At 38.7% G+C, this 17,088-nt stretch overlaps 1 protein-coding gene across 1 annotated transcript in view; it reads right to left on the minus strand.

Moving 5' to 3' along the window:
* Positions 1 to 4,858: 4,858 nt before the first annotated feature.
* Positions 4,859 to 17,088, minus strand: part of LOC126372802 (mitochondrial cardiolipin hydrolase-like) — a 207,539-nt gene continuing 195,309 nt past the window's right edge. Inside the window, exon 7 of the mRNA XM_050018702.1 lies at positions 4,859 to 6,101. The gene's annotated coding sequence lies outside the window, so the exon portion shown is untranslated. The remainder of the gene's footprint in view (positions 6,102 to 17,088) is intronic.

Below are 17,088 nucleotides of genomic sequence, written 5' to 3' on the forward strand. Positions count from 1 at the left end.
ATAAAACGATGCGTATCGCTTACTTTACAATCAATAATACAAATGGACTAAAGAAGCACAATCCTTGTTGCTATTACTGAAGAGCGTTATTGTTAAACAGTATTGCATCCAGGCAACTTTAAGATGAAAGAACTATGCATATAAGTATATTGTCGCCTTATAGTGAAAAACCTAGGTCACTTTCTATGGATGTCACTATCTTTGTAGGTCATTTTCTGACTAGGTCACTTTCTGAGAACGTTATTTTCTGGATAGACCATGCGTAACAGACCACGAAAATGAATTTTAAAAAAATCACATTTTAATGTGTTTTTTCAATTAATTTAATTCTAAGTATAAATAGGCTAGTTTCCAACTAGTCAAATCAGTTACTTATAAACATCAAAACACGAAATCACTATGGAATTTGTATGAAAAAGCACACTGTGACGTCATAGAAAAACGTGATAAAATGTCGGACTTATTATTACGTTTTTCTTTATTAAAATTCATGAATAAAATAATAAGAAAAAACAATTTTCTTTTTTTTTTTAACGAAATAAATTTCGTATTAATCAGAATTTCATAATTTATCTTGAACCTAGTACACGACGCAATTGGGACCACAAAATTAAACCTGGTTTGAAACTGGCTTGTCTACTGTGAGGTTTTGTTGTAACAAAAATCAAATCCGAATGCGATTTTTCAAAATGGCGCTTATGTCATTTTCTCTATAAGGCGACGATATATTTCTTTATCGTTTACACTTAGTACCGCGTGTAAAAGTACAGGCACGTACCGGACACTTATACAAACAACCTCGCTTTACACAGACATTACACATTGACGTTATCGCACACGCGCATCTGTGTGTGTCGTCTGACGCCATAATACTGAAGACTAAACTATGTCCGGGGGGAAAATCAGCCCAATACAGGTTAGGACACCTCCGCATTTCTCGGGAATGTGGGTTTCCTCACGATGTTTTCGTTCCCCGCTGAGGATGTGATAATCATTTATGACCCAAACATGAATTCGAAAACAAAATCGACAATCATTGGTTTAGGCCTGTGCTGGATTTGAACCTGCGACCTAAAAGCGAGAGGCAAGCGTTCTACCAACTGGACTACAACGGCGTATTAAATAGCTTTTTTAATTTTGTCTTTCTTTTCTCGGTCTAATATTACTGAAACACTACCTACCTCTAGTGATATTACATTTGGCAAGACAAATCAGCTGTGCTCTGTTTACACGAACTGAAAAAACTCATACTTATTTACTTTAACTAGTAGGTCTATGTCCACAGCTTGGCAAACGGAAGATATCAAATGAGGGTATGAGCACACCTCGAACACTCCACACATAAATATCATTCTTACTGTATGCCGCCTAACCCATAAGTGCGAGCGAGACAGATCGCCCTCTCTCCCTTACTCATTAGCGGCTTATGGTCATTTAAGACTAAAGTAACAGCCATAGGGGATGGAATCGGCGCCCAATACGAATTGGTTGGCGGAGACTTACCGTTCTATACGTAGTATTACTTTTTATTCCGTCTCCGTCGTCTTTCTCTTTCTTTGATCCGTGCTTCGGAAGGCACGTTAAGCCGTTAGTCCCGGTTTACTACTTACTCATGTAAGTAGGGGCCTTTGGCGGCTCAATAATAACCCTGATCCCAGGGTTCATGAGGTCGGTCATCCACCTCACAACCCACACGATAGAAGAAGAGAAGACTCTTTGTTTTATGGTATGACAGAGTTTTAGGACGTCCTCTATCCCTTTTTAATATGTCAATTTTATGTTGTTTTAAAAGGTCTGTAATGACAATAATGTTGTTCGATTGTCACAGTACTTATTCATTGTATTTCTATTTGTTAGTTTTCCGATATTATTTCTCCGTTTTTTGTTTTCAATTGTTTTCTTTGACAACCCTAATATAAGTTTTCTCATTTCGTAAATCCAGTTGCCATGCGGCGTAGGAGTCGTAAGTAGGATGAATCTGGTTGAAATTAGTTTATCTGCTTTTATTCGGATTTTTGAACTGAATTCAGCTTTGTTTATGGGTTGCTACCCGCGTTATGCGTCTACGCACTTTTACCGAATTCAAATAGAAACGCGTTGTGAAAGATGCTACTGAAATATTTTGCTGTGCAAGAAATAATTAGAAAGACGTGACATGCAATAACCATACAAAAACATCAGACTTAAAACTTAAACTAAATGATGATTAATTTTTTTTTTTAAATGTATTATACGAGGTGTAAGTGATATCGTAACGATAACTATGGGAGATGATTCAGCTGATTATTCTGAGTTAATATTAAGTGGAATTTTCCATCGCAAAAGTAAAGAATTTAAAATAATAAATACACAAAAAGTCAGTATTCGTTACGATGCCACTATCAGCCTGTATAAGGCGAAACATTTTTCAACCATGCCCATCTATGTCCTTCTCTTGTTCTGTAACTCTGAAACCTTAGTCACCACAACCATTAGTAATCCTATACTTGTTGTGCCTATAGTTATTGAAACAATAAATGACTTTAATACGTTCTTCAGACAATCAATATTTACTTTGCGCTGTGAAATTTTAATTGGTACCTACAAAATGCGTTAATACGACCTTAAGTGACATTTAGAGAATATTTAGTAAGTATATAATACTACGTATAGAACGGCAACTCTCCGCTCCCCACCAGCGTCTGAGCTAGGTTAACCTCACCCCCAAGAACATAGTTTAGACTTGAATCGTATGGTGTCAGACGTCACACACACAGATGCGCGTGAACGATAATGTCAATGTGTAGTGTCTGTGTAAAACGAGGTTGTTTGTATGAAGTGTCTGGGGTGTGGTACAAGCCTCCCTTCAATCAACCGGATGGGGTATGGAGCATACTCCACCACGCCGCTCCAGAGCGGTTTAGTGGAGGTGTTTGGGTTGGTAGCTCGTGGCCAATGGCTTAACGTGCCCGCCGAAACACGGAATCTTATTACTTTTCGGACAATCAGTTGATTGACCAATGTCCTAGGTTGGTATTAATAAACTAATCTCAGCTTCGAGACTGCCCTCAAGATCTTGTCAATGTGACAGTTCTCATATAAAAACAGGGACTTGAGCATGATCTTGAGGGCAGTCTCAGCTGAGATTAGTTTATTAATACCAACCCTAGTCAAACAAAGGACACACGAAGTGATTTTCGACAGTGTCCCCATCGGGAATCGAACCCGGACCTCCAGATCCAGATATATGTATGTGTGAGGAAGTATTCTGTAGTGGAACGTGTATTAGTACCAAAATCTAGACGCAGCCGGTTCTTGTCCTTACGACATTGGGCCAATTGAAAAATGACTTTATCTGACCTCGTCGGCATTCAGACAGTTGTGGGAACCGCACTTACATACCTCTGCGTATGTCCGTCTGTCGTATCACGTGTTGCGCCGGCGGCTCCTTACCTTCTTATACTTATACTAGCTGTAGCCCGCGACTTCGTCCGCGTGAAACCCAATATTAAAAAAAAGTTACATACTAACTTTGCTACCCCTTTTTAACCCCTTCGGGGTGGAATTTCGCAAATTTCGCGTCTTAGTGAGCACCTACGTCCTAAAAGCAACCCCCATGCAAAATTTGAACCTCCTATCACTTGTAGATTCTGAGATTTCGTGATGAGTGGGTCAGTGAGTGAGTGACCTCTCTCTTATATATATATACATTAGATTAAGTAAGTAGATAATATACTAATCCTAACCGGCACAATCACTCATATTAGAAATGCGAAAGTAACCTTGTCTGTCTGCCTGTTACCTATTCACACCTGAGCGGACCAGCGGAGCAACGGAGCGGTGAACTGATTTAGATGAAATTTGGTATAGACATAGTTTGAGATATAAGGAAAACCCATCATCACCCTAGCATTATCCTGTTTCTCACAGGTTCCACTTACCTAACCATATCAGAAACATTTATTCAATGTAATTATCATGGATAAACTTGTTGAAGGTCAATGTAACATTTTTGAATTTACGTCATTTCGCAAGGTGTTATGGCTGAGGAGAAGAAATGACAAGAAACTGCATAAGAAAGAAGAATAAGAAAGAATATAGGATATAAGGAACAATATAGGATAGTTTTTATTTCGGAATTTACCCCCCTAATTTAAAAAAGATAAAAGGGGATGGAATACCTTGTCACACCCCGGACACTTCGTACAAAAATCACATTCTTACCGTGTGTCGCCAAACCGCATAAGTGCGAGCGAGACAGACAATTCGCGCGCACTCTCCCTTACTCCTTAGCGGCTTACGGCCGTTTAGACTGAAGTAAGACCCAGAGGGGGTGAGGTAAATCTAGCTCGGCGCCCGATACGAATTGGTGCGGGACGTCGTAATATTATTCTTCATAATAAGACCTTGGGTTAAAATGGTCACATCGCAGTTTATCTAAGAAAGCAATATTGCTATTTGACATTAGTTTGCATTGCGCACTTAATTTTATATGCGCAAATGTTAAATTGCAATATTGTTTATTGGGATGAATTGCTTCTATGTAGGCTTTTTAACACGCCTTGTATCCAACAAGTTATCTCGAGGTGCCTTGTGGTTGGTTCTGCCAACTTCGATAGGGATTCACTTGTGTGCTTTTCTGCTATTTGTGTAACTTTTTGATATTTCTATTTTTGTTTTATTTTTCTCATACATGTAATAAAGCTGCTGTCTATCAATTAGGTCTAAGTTTTATAGTTTTTCACAAAGTAAAACTAATAAGAAATGTGTAACTGTCAGTAAGTCTATTGGCAAGAAAATTCGCAGTATTTTAACTAGTCTACTTGGGAAAGGGGTATTTTTTCAAACCATTTGAAAGATTATAACAAAAACCACGAAATCATGCTGAAATGTTTATTATTAATAATCAAATTTAATAAAACTATAACATCTTTAACAATTTAATTTTCGATTATAATTAAATCAGATTGCATAATCAAATTTTTCCTCAAAAAAAAAACTAGAATGCAACCCCCGGGTATTGCCATGCAAAAACTAAAACTCGAATTTAAGTAATATTAATTGAAACCTAAAATCAAGTTTTAAAGCAAGGCGAACGACAATTTGTGATTGATCAACATTGATTTGATTGAATTTCGATTGAATTTACAAATTTAATTTCAATTGTTGAAGTAAACATTTCATAATCATTATTTATACACAATTTAAAACAATAACTAACAATGTCAATGTAGCAAAATTGTCTTTTACTTTACAAAATATATTAAAAATTAAATAGTAAATAAAAAGAATAGTATAGTAGTAACAGTAGTATTAAATAGTATTAAAATCATTAAGTCATGCACACTCGCGAGTTGTTTCTGTAAAATTAAAAAAAGTCATGCGTTAGAATTTTTAGTATCTGTTAGTCAATGTATTTCAAAACAACACAACTTATTATTTAATAAAAAATATTGTATATTATAATATGTGGTTTCTTTTTCGCGAACGTGTCAGGAGCAAGGCGAAAATCGTAAAATCGTTGAACAGATCATATTATTTATTTCAAGTCACAGAACTTAAAGCTAAGAAGCGGTTTCACGATTTTCATCTCGCCCTTATCATTAACAACAGTTATGACAACTTAAATATAAAGTTATTAAATTATACTTTTTTTTAAATAAATATAAATTAATTAAAAAAAACTATTTTAGTTACAATTATATTCCTTCCTAAGACCGAATGAAACTACAGTACAACATTATCATGTAAAATAGGATGGTACCGTCCTTAACCACGATTTGATAATGATTAAGTACTTGTATATAATATTTCTTAACCATTTTTCTCACTTGTATGTCTTTATGACTTTTTATGTCAAACTTATAAGAAATAAGTACATTGGATTTCGATAAACAAAATGGCGTCAGAAGTCATAATTTTTGAGAGTATACATTTACGATAAAAGATTCAGTGATAAATGTTGACTGACATTTTCACAAGGTCCACGTGTTATAGGATATTGGTGATTGCGAAATAAATATTGAATATCATTGTAACATAAAACAGCTTGGTGGACAATAGTGTAGATATTTTTATTTTTTTTCCTATTTTTATTCTGCAACAGACGGGCCTTGTTGAATCTGGAACAAAAAAGAAAATAGTTAATAAAAACATAAAAATAACAAGTATTTATTTATTGAGGAAAGTCAAACTAATAGATTTTAGATAAGGTATGATAATGTGAATCGTTACAATAATAATGACCAAGGGATATAAAAAAGTTACTAAGAAATCTTCCAAAAAAGATTACATAAAAAAACAAACATACTCTTAGGGAATTATTAATAACTGTATTTTTATAAAAATATTCATGATTGCTATTTATAATAATAAGGTAACTTATTTTATTGCAAAAAATCCAGAAAAAAATAGCGTCGACATCGTTGCAAATATTATTCAATATTCCAACTCAATTCATTTGTCAAATTCAGAATACATAAAGCCGCTCAAGAACATCCAAGTATCATTGAAATCCCTAGAGTGTTTAGTTCATAACAGACATATTCGTACAATAGATAATGAAGTCTTTTAAATTCAAGTATATCGGAAAAAAATCTGCAATGGCGCTGGAAAAAAAATGGCGCTTCAGAGATGAAACTGCAAATCACTGTCGAACAGAACATGTGATGAGAGATGACATAGCAATATTACACCATCCTATTGTTAATAATACTAATAAAAATAATCCATAATAAATGTTTAAGAGAAGTATGGTAACTAACTTCGACGCTGTGGCCCGATCACACATTTTTTTTTTACTTTTGATGGGTTTGCTCTTGGTCTCAGATTTGCCCAAACGCATTGACGACGCCTAAGATGGAGCGAGCTCACCCAGTAGGTGCCTGTTCACTCTGGCCTTTAAAGTACCTGGGTTATATGCACATATATAAAAGTCTCATTCTTTAATGCGAAAGAGACACATTTAAGACTAAAGTGAGACCCAAAGGGGGTGAGACGGCGCCCGACACGATATTGTGCGGGGAGGAAAGTTACTGTTCTATACGTAATATATTGTTCTTTATGGAATGAAACTTCTACGAATCTAAATTAAAGTGATTGGAGGTTTGGTATGTGATTGTATGTGTATGTTACTACGAAGCTATCGCACTAATTCTATACATCCATTACAGTGTTTGATCCGAAATACAGGGCCTGCATTAGACTGTGACGAATCCGGCAATAAATCCGGACGAGAGAGGCGTCAAGATTGATGCACAGGCGATGACTTGCACTTATAATTTTGGGATCGTTGGCAATGGCTGCGCGGTATTCCGCCAACCCTTTCATCGCGAACAATGTCGTGGTGGGGCGCCGCGCCGCAGCAGTTCGAGTTTGGAGATCGACGCTTTCTGAACTTGACTTGCATAGTTCACAATTGTTAGATGTTATCTAAATACTTTCAGACTTTTCGTTAGCTTGTCTTTGTTGTCAACGGTTTTGTGAGTGGCAGTAGGGTAGTTTCCAACTAGTCAAATCAGTTACTTTTTACTAAACGTCAAAACACGAAATCACTATGGAATTTGTATGAAATAGCACACTGTGGCGTCATAGAAAAATGTGATAAAATGTCGGACTTATTATTACGTTTTTCTTAATAAAAATTCATAAATAAGTTAAATAGACAAAAAGAAAATGATTTTCGTTAGTTTTAGATCTGTCTTTGTTTAGTAATCAGAATTTTATGATTTATCTTGATCGTAGTACACGACCCAATTCTGCCGTGACATTGTCGAAGTCACTTATTGCGACTGTCTTTTGTTTGGTTGGTTAAGACATACCCGTACAGGTAGCTGAATATTTGCAATGTTTTATTGCTAATGTTACTTGAACTATCGGCATCAAGTACTCAGCGACACTTCAGACTGAAATCACCTCATTGGCCAAAAAAAAGATGATTCCGTGGTGCGTAGGGGACGCTAAGCAATCGGCCCCAACTACGAATTAATTATTTATACAAGTATGTAGTCATGACATCCATTTTAAGACTAATGATGTTGATTCCAGTACGCACCATTTAATTTTAAGTTATACCTGTCATTTTCTCATCCGCCGAAAAAGAAAGGGACGGATAATGGACAGGCATAAAATTTATGAAACACGCGTCAATTTTATGCCGAAATTTAACGACATCTTAAAATTTTACAGTGGCGAATATCCCGATCAAATTAAGTTGATAACACATATCAAACCGGTTGCATACTAGCGAGATGCCCACGTGATTCGCTTGAGTTATTAATTCATTTTAAAATTAACAAACGTTAATCATCCGTCCCTTTCCTTTTCGGCGGATAAGAAAACGACAGGTATAACTTAAAATAAAATAAGGAGGTGTCTGCCAGGAATCACAGCCAATACCAACATAATCGCATGACTATATTTCCAATCGAATATGTTGAACTAAGTACCCATACCTCATAGAGCTTTCTGTTAGACCAACGTGTTAGGTGGTGAGCCGCATCGCCGTCAAAGACCTATGTACCAATTTATTTTGCTGCTCACCCCGATAGGGATTACGGTCGTGTTTCTGTGTTGGTGTATAATATTTATGTAACATTTGCACGATAGATATCGGCAAACTTCATCGGTCGGTTTACACACGGGCCGTTATCATACAATTTCGTCATGGCCTCGATTCGTCCACACCCACTCTTTAATCTACCGATTTACCCCATTCCTTAATCCTATACATTTACCACTGTCATCTGACCCCTAGTGTATTACGTTTTGTATGACTATACAGGTCTTCGCAGTTGGTCGTCTTGGCCAGTTTAGAAAGATACGTAGTTGTTTGTATGAGATTCGAGTGTAAAGGCCTCAATGATTGGTATAGGTATCGGAACTATTGCCAAGAATATCCCTTTCCCTGAATACGACCGTTTAATTCCACTTAAACATTCGTATTTGCCCCCAATAGCCATTGTTAATAGGGTCTTTAAATTCTATTGCCGTAGACATTTTAAAAGTTTCAGATGTTTATCTTTGATTGCGGTGGTATGGTAATTTTATGGGTTTTTTTTTCAAAATTATTCTGGGATTGGTTCAGGAGCCCATAATGAATTGCGAGGATGCGTTAATGATACAAATTAAAATTTGAATTTGAATAATGAATAGGCATTTACTTGTATATTTATACATTATTGTATGAACTTCCGGCGTTTATTTCGACTGGCGTAGGCGTAACCACAAGCATAGAATGAAGAATACCCCGAACTCTCCGCCTCGCGCCAATTCGTAGCTAGATTTACCTCACCCCTTCTGGGTCTTACATAAGTATTAAATGGCCATAAGTCGCTAAAGAGTAAGGGAGCACGCGCGGTCTACTGTTTCCTCGCTCGCTCTTACGCGTTATTCGGTAAAAAATATTTTTATAAGGAGTGTCCGATCTGCGCAAACAGAGCCCTAATATGTCCTTACTATTTAAATGAATGGCATAAAATAAGCCTCAATTATGTCAGTGAATGTTCGACATACCAACATGAACGGTTCCGAAAATATTCAGGTCCCAAGTGATAGTTCACTTACCGCCGTAATTTCTCTTCAGACATGTAAAGTATTCCATTTAACGTCCTTTTACTTAACATTTAAATCATTTTAATATCTTCAGGTCAAAAAAGATCCGGTATGAGGACAAAAAGGCGGATTCTGTTCTCATTTGAGTTATGAGGTCCACCACCTACATCATCAACTCTGGAACTCTGATGATAACCTACCTTAACGGATTTCTATCCGAGGCATATAATAAGGAATAATACTGCGTAATGGTATCAGATGTTTCTGAGCTGTGGTAGCCATGTTAGTAGAACGCTTGCCTCTCACTTTGAAGTTGCAGGTTCGAATCCAGCACAGGCCAAAACCAATGATTTGTTTTGGAATTCCTGTTTGGATCATAAAAGATTATCACGTGCTCAGCGGCGGAGGAAACCCATATTTTTCGGAGGTATGTGACCTAACCTGTATTGGGCTGGATCCTTTCAGAAGGTCAGGCAGTCGCTTCTGTAAAAACAGGACATGTCAAATCTTCAGGTTAGGTAAGCGGACCCTGTGAAAAACGGTACTACGTAATGGTATCTCTCCGCCCCGCACCAATTCGTATCGGGCGCCGATCCCACCCCCTCAGTCTTACTTCAGTCTTAAATAAGCCGGTAATTTAAGGGGGAGCGCGCGCACTGTCTATCTCGCTTACACATACGCGTTACTCGGTGAGAATGAGATTTTTGTATAGAGTGTCTGTTGTACGTCATTGTCGATGTGCTTATTTAAAGTTTACATAACATACATAAATAACCTGTATACGTCCCACTGCTGGGCACAGGCCTCCCCTCAATCAACCGGAGGGGGTATGGAGCATACTCCACCACGCTGCTCCACAACGAAAACGAAACAACGAACGAACGACGATAACGATATTTTGTATTATTTAAAGTTTACATAGACTAAATAAACGATTAAACAGTTGATTCATTAAGCTGGATTCTAACTGGGGTATTACGGACGTCATTATGAAATCGGTAATAGGAGCGTATAAAGATGTTCCCCTGACATACAAGCAGACAGAATTTAGACCTATTGTATTCCAGTATCGGCCCGCCCAGCTGAGCAAATTGACAAGTTTGCTTTGATAATAGAGTGGGGCCCAGTAGCTGCTACTGTGAAGCACTAGACTAGTTACTTTTAATTCGTACCTAACGGCCTCTGTGGTACCTCACGATACGGGGGTCACAGGTTCGAATCCCGGTGGGGACATATCACAGAAATCACTTCGTGAGTCCTGGTTTGATTAGGAGATTACAGGCTGATCACCCTGCATACACTATAATAAGGACGTAGACGTTGCATGAGCCATGCCAGGGGCCTTTGACTGCTCGGTTAACCCTAACACCAGGGTTGGTGAGTTCTGTCATCAACCATACAACTCACAGGAAAGAAGAAGAAGTAGAATACTATTTAACCATTCCTCTTAAAAATATAAATTCCTAAGTAATACTGGCCTCGATTCCTGACCCCTCCTAATTTTATTTTAAGTTATACCCGTCATTTTCTTATACACTAAAAAGGAAAGGGACGAATGATTGTCAATTGTTAATTTCAAAATGAAGAATAACCCGGGCGAATAAAATAGGCATGTCGGTCATATGCTACTCGTTTGACGTGTACTGTCAACTTAATTCTAGCGGGTTATTGGCCAATATAAAATTTTGGGAGGGTTTTTTAAGTTTCTGCTTAAAATTGACGTGTATTCCATAAATTTTATGCCTGTCGATTATCCTTCCCTTTCCTTTTCGGCGGATTGGAAAATGACAGGTATAACTTAAAATTAGATGGTATCTGCAGGAATAAGCAATCAGTATATGAAGTAAGTAATCCTTTGTACGAGCAACTCTATGCATCGCGTGTTCAATAATAGTATGACGCAAGTTAAGAATACCTCTCTACCAGACTTATTTAATTTACTATGTCAACGCGAATATTTGACTTTTTTATAAAATTCATATGTGTTAGAAACCAGCTGAGTGGACATACTCCATTGTTTAATAATTTATTTTGTTAATCAAATGAATTCGAAGGCTAGTCTCTGCGCGTGTTATCGATATCGAGCGTTGGGCTAACGATCTGGAGGTCCCGGTTTCAAATCCCGGTGGGGACACATCACGAAAATACTTGGACGACGGAAAATTCCACTTGATATCAACTCAGAATCATGGCCTGAATCATCCCTCAAAGAGGGGGCTCATTTAGCTCATTATTCTGAGTTAATATCAAGTGGAATTTTCGATTGCAAAAATATAGAATTGAAAATATTAAAATCATCATGAATTTTGCGACGGAAAATTCCACTTGATTTTAACTCAGAATCATGGTCTGAATCATCGCCCTCAGTATTCGTTACGATGTCCACCCAGTATAGTATACATTAGGTTACACAGAATGCTTCGGCTGATCTAGCAATAAAGATAATTCACCTAATCTTTTAATACGAGTGCTGTCACGCGGTGTATATTATATTATATATTATATGGATTATATAATAGACTGTAGGTACAGTAGTTATCATAAGGCCGGCCTAGCTACTGTGTGGCCCCATTTATCGCTATTATCTGTCGATAACTTGCGCTTCCTCATTCACTTATCGAAGGTCTACAGATATAGGGTGACAGTTTTATATGACTATTTAATCAAGAATTACATTATTTCCAGATTAAAATTCAAATATATCTTTATTCATTCGATTAAGTAGATAAAATAGTGTTAATGAGTCTGATAGCAAGCACTTACCGAACTCCTGGAATGCCGTGCGCACTGAGTTTGCCGGGCCCGGCGTATGTCTTCAGAAGGTTTGCCTACTCATATAACACAATCTTAGTTATCCCGGGGCTGCACTCCAGCAAGTATTTTCATCACACTTATCTTGTTTCCGTAACAAAAGAAAAACATCACACACGACGAGATAATTTTGAAGACGTTACTGGTGTATGCGATATGCAACTGCCTTCAGAGCAATGTGTCAACAACTTTTCAATTGACAAGAAGATTTCATTCATTAGATCGTCCATAATGAAATTAGCGCTGATTGTGGCGCCATCGGAGAAACGGAAAAAATGCAAACTATCATGACTCGTAAAAAATACAAATAATGCAAAGAAAATCAATCCAGATTCCAGATATATATTTTCGTAGGAAAATCTGTTCCATTACGGAACATGCCGCTCACCTTAAAAGTACGTAGGATCTTTTAACAAATTGAATGAACGGAAGCCACGAACTTTAGGTACCTACATGCCTACATTAATCTACGTGGATTAAAATAAATAAAAGAAACATGCTTACATACGTGAAATTAAAACTAAGTTATTAGTATTTAAACTCTCTAAGAAATAGGAAGAGGACAAATCTTTACAACTGGTCGCTTAATAAAATTACTACCAACTTGTAAAGTTACAACGCGCGTTATCCCGTCTGATCCAGGATGGACAGCATGCACACGCGCCAGTCTCCACTGGAGAGGCGGCGAATTGTCGTCACAAATTACAACAATACTGTCTACACTAACAGGAGACCCGCGGCCTTTAAACCATTTGTTCTGTTGTTGAATTTCGTGTAAATATTCACGACTCCATCGCCTCCAAAAATGCTGAATGGACTGTTGGATTAAACGCCACCGAACGAGACGACTAGGATTCGTTTCCTCTAATGAAACGTCAGGGATAGCCGTCAGCGGCTCACCGATAAGAAAATGAGATGGAGTAAGTGGAAGGGCATCCTTCGCATCGGCACTCAACACACAGAGCGGGCGAGAGTTAAGTATCGCCTCAATTTGGCATAAATAAGTGTGCATCTCATCGTAAGTTAACGTGCGATTACCTATTACTCGATGAAGGTGGTGTTTGAAGCTTTTAACACCAGCCTCGAAAAGTCCGCCAAAATGGCTCGCATACGGTGGCTGAAAATGCCACGTTATACCTTGCTCAAGTATTTTATTATTGAGCGTACTTTGAATCCTATCAGTTCGTAAAAAGTTATATAACTCCTGTAAATATCTGTCACAACCTACAAAATTTCTACCGCAGTCCGAGTAAATATCTTTACATAAACCTCGGCGCGATGTAAAACGTCGTAATGTAGCTAGAAAAGCCTCAGTGGAAAGCTCCGACACTAGTTCAAGGTGTATAGCCTTCACACACATACAAACAAACACGGCCACATAACATTTAGTTATCTTGGCATTACGCACTTTGTTTGCGCGAACATAAAAGGGTCCGGCGAAGTCCACTGAGGTTTTTAAGAAAGGACGTTCCGGACGTAATCGTGTCGCGGGGAGCGTAGCCATCGACGGCTGTGAGCGCGGCGGTCGCGCGCGGAAACAACGGACACAACGATGTATGCGAGACCGAACGACGTTCCGACTAGATAATATCCAGTACCTCTGTAATAATAGGTGCAGCGTGCTTTGTGCACCTGAATGCATGTTAGATATGTGTGCGTCATCAATAATTAAAATTGTATGTGGATGGTTCTTAGGTAAAATGACTTGATGTTTCGAGTCAAATGGTAAAAGTGACTTATGAATACGTCCGCCTACACGAAGGAATTCAACGAAAGGATTTAATCTCCTTACTTTATCGGAAGCCTCTTTACCGTTTAATAATTTTTTAATGTCTTCACTAAAAACAGAATGTTGTACAAGAAAAATAAGTCGATTTAGGGTAAAATTGTATTCTGGCACTGTAATATGCGAAGGAAATGTAGTTTTCGGATTTTTGATTTTTTCAATAAATCGAAATATTAACGCCGTAACTCGTACTAGTTTACCGAGAGAAGAAAAACGCGAAATAATTTCTACTGCATCGGGCGGAGTAGAAGAAAGAGACGGATTGGATACAATCACAACACTACGTTTTTCTTCTTCAGTATGTATCTTCTCATGAAGTACAGGCCAGACACTCTCCTCCTCGTGTAGCCACTGTGGGCCGTGAAACCACAAGTCATGCTCTAAAAATGAAGCAGGTAACATGCCTCGCGAAGCCGCGTCGGCAGGGTTGTCTGCGGAAGGTACGTGGCGCCAGTGTACCGTAGGTACAGCTTGTAATATTTCCGTAATACGATTGGAAACGAATGTTTTCCACTCATGAGGGGCGGCACGTAACCATGAAAGTACGATTGTGGAATCGGACCACGCAAACAATTGATCAGGCGAAATAAGCTCAACGTAGGTATGTAAAACCTTTTGCATAATTTTTGCTAATAATAATGCCGCCATAAGCTCTAAACGTGGTATCGAAATACGTTTAGTAGGAGCAACTCGTGTTTTTGCTAGTAACAATGAAATATCTACCTCTCCTTCCTCATTTTGTACGCGCAAGTAGATACAAGCAGCGTACGCCCGCTCAGACGCGTCGGAAAAGCCGTGAAGCTGTATAAGGCGGTTTTTAGAAAACACATGACGCGGAAAAGAAACTTGAGTTAAAAGTGGAAGTTCACTAACAAAAGTAGACCAAGAATTAACGATTTCTTGTGGTGGGGTTTCATCCCAATCCACGCGTGCAATCCATAAAAGTTGTATTAAATGTTTTGCAAAAAGAGTGACAGGGGATAAAAGCCCGAGTGGGTCGTAAATTCTTGCAATTTCCGATAGAATCGAACGCTTCGTACAAATTTCACTGTTTGTTTTGACACTAAAGGCAAAAGTATCATTTTTAGGATGCCATTGGAGACCCAAAACTTTAATTTTTTTATCATTCTCCATCTCTGCGAATAGGACGCTATCGCGCCGCTCACCGTCAGAACAATCAGGCCTAGCTGCAGCCAGAATGGCCGCGGCATTGCTATGCCATTTATGAAGCTCGAAGCCTGCTGTCCGGCAGATGTCCACTAGCTCTCTCTGCAACGTAAGTGCACCAGCCTCACTGTTGTCGCCCGAAACCACATCGTCAACGAAAACATCGCTCTGCAACACTCGCGCAGCGCGAGGGAAGCGAGCCGCCTCGTCTTGGGCGAGCTGCTGCATGGTGCGTAGTGCAAGGTACGGTGAAGAGCTTACACCAAACGTTACCGTTTTAAGACGGTAATCACGCAGTGGATCTTGAGGAGATGAGCGCCATACTATACGTTGGAAATCCCTGTCTTGCTCCCGAATTAAAATGTTGCGATACATTTGTTTGATGTCCGCGGTAAAAACAATAGAATGAATGCGAAACTTTAATAAGACATCGACAATGTCTAAATGAAGCTTTTGTCCGACTAATAAAATATCATTCAAGGAATTTCCTTGGGTAGTCTTGCAACTTGCATCATAGACTACTCTGGTTTTTGTGGTTTCACTCGATTGGTTGACCACGGCGTGGTGCGGAATATAGTACGAGCTCGATACAGCTGCTTGACTATCCACAGACTCCATATGATCGAGATCAATATACTCTTGGAGGCAAGCGTGGTAATCGCGTTTGAGCTGCGGATTGCGTTCGAGTTTGTACTCCAATTTACGGAACCTAGCAACAGCAATATCCCGGGATTCGCCGAGTGGCGGTGCGTCGGGTTTAAACGGCAGCGCCACCACGTACCGTCCGGAATCATCACGTATCTGTGTATCATTATAAATTTTCTCACACAAAAGTTCGTCAGGAGTGAGAGACTTTTGTTCTGAAACTGATTCCAGTTCCCAAAAGCGCTTAAGGTCAAAGTCCTCGGAGAAGGAGCTGTGACACGCATGAATAGGGGTTGAAATCGAAACTGAATCGAAATCTATCTTTCCCAAAAGAAGATAACCAAAAATGCTATTCATAGCAATGGGTGAACCTGGTAAACCCGTTATAGTGTTATACAATAAAATCTCAGAGAGTACGTCAGCACCGAGTAAGACTTCCACGGGTTGTGGAGTATAAAATTCAGGGTCAGCTAAGGTCAAATTTTCAATATGTGACCACCCTGTAGAAGGGAGTGGGCACGCAGGCATATTTGTTGTCATTAACTTTGGCAAAACTAACGCATTAATGTTAACAATCGGACTTGATTTATTTCTCGGCGCAACTTGAAAGAAAACAGCACCTTTAGGATGTACCGGTTTATCTTCGTTAATACCGAAAACAGGTGGAAAGTTTACATGTTTTTTCGCTATGTTTAAACGTTGTACACAAGCCTCCGAAATAAAAGATACTTGACTACCGGTATCAATAAGACAACGCACAGTCGATCGCTTCGTATTGTTAACACATACATCGACGAGTGCGGTTGATAGTAGAACGGTACCCGTTCGAACAAAAGGCGCCTTGGATGAAACTGCGCGCGAGCGATCCCCTACCACGGATGAAGTCATCGCCACTTGCCCACTATCCGAGGTTTTCATAATAGAAGTGTCCGAGGAGGACGCATAAACATTCTTGTTGGGAGAAAGCGAAATAGAATTATTATCGTTCAAAGAACCACCTTGCGTGAGTGAACCGGGTTCATTCATACAGCTTAAGGACTGTTTGTTACTCTCAAAGTGCAATAAAGTATGATGACGTTTTTTGCAGGAACGACAAACGAAACTAGATTTGCAATGTCTTACGTCATGACCTACATGCAAGCAATTAA

Source organism: Pectinophora gossypiella, chromosome 14, assembly GCF_024362695.1.
Source record: "Pectinophora gossypiella chromosome 14, ilPecGoss1.1, whole genome shotgun sequence".
In the NCBI taxonomy this organism is placed as follows: domain Eukaryota; kingdom Metazoa; phylum Arthropoda; class Insecta; order Lepidoptera; family Gelechiidae; genus Pectinophora; species Pectinophora gossypiella.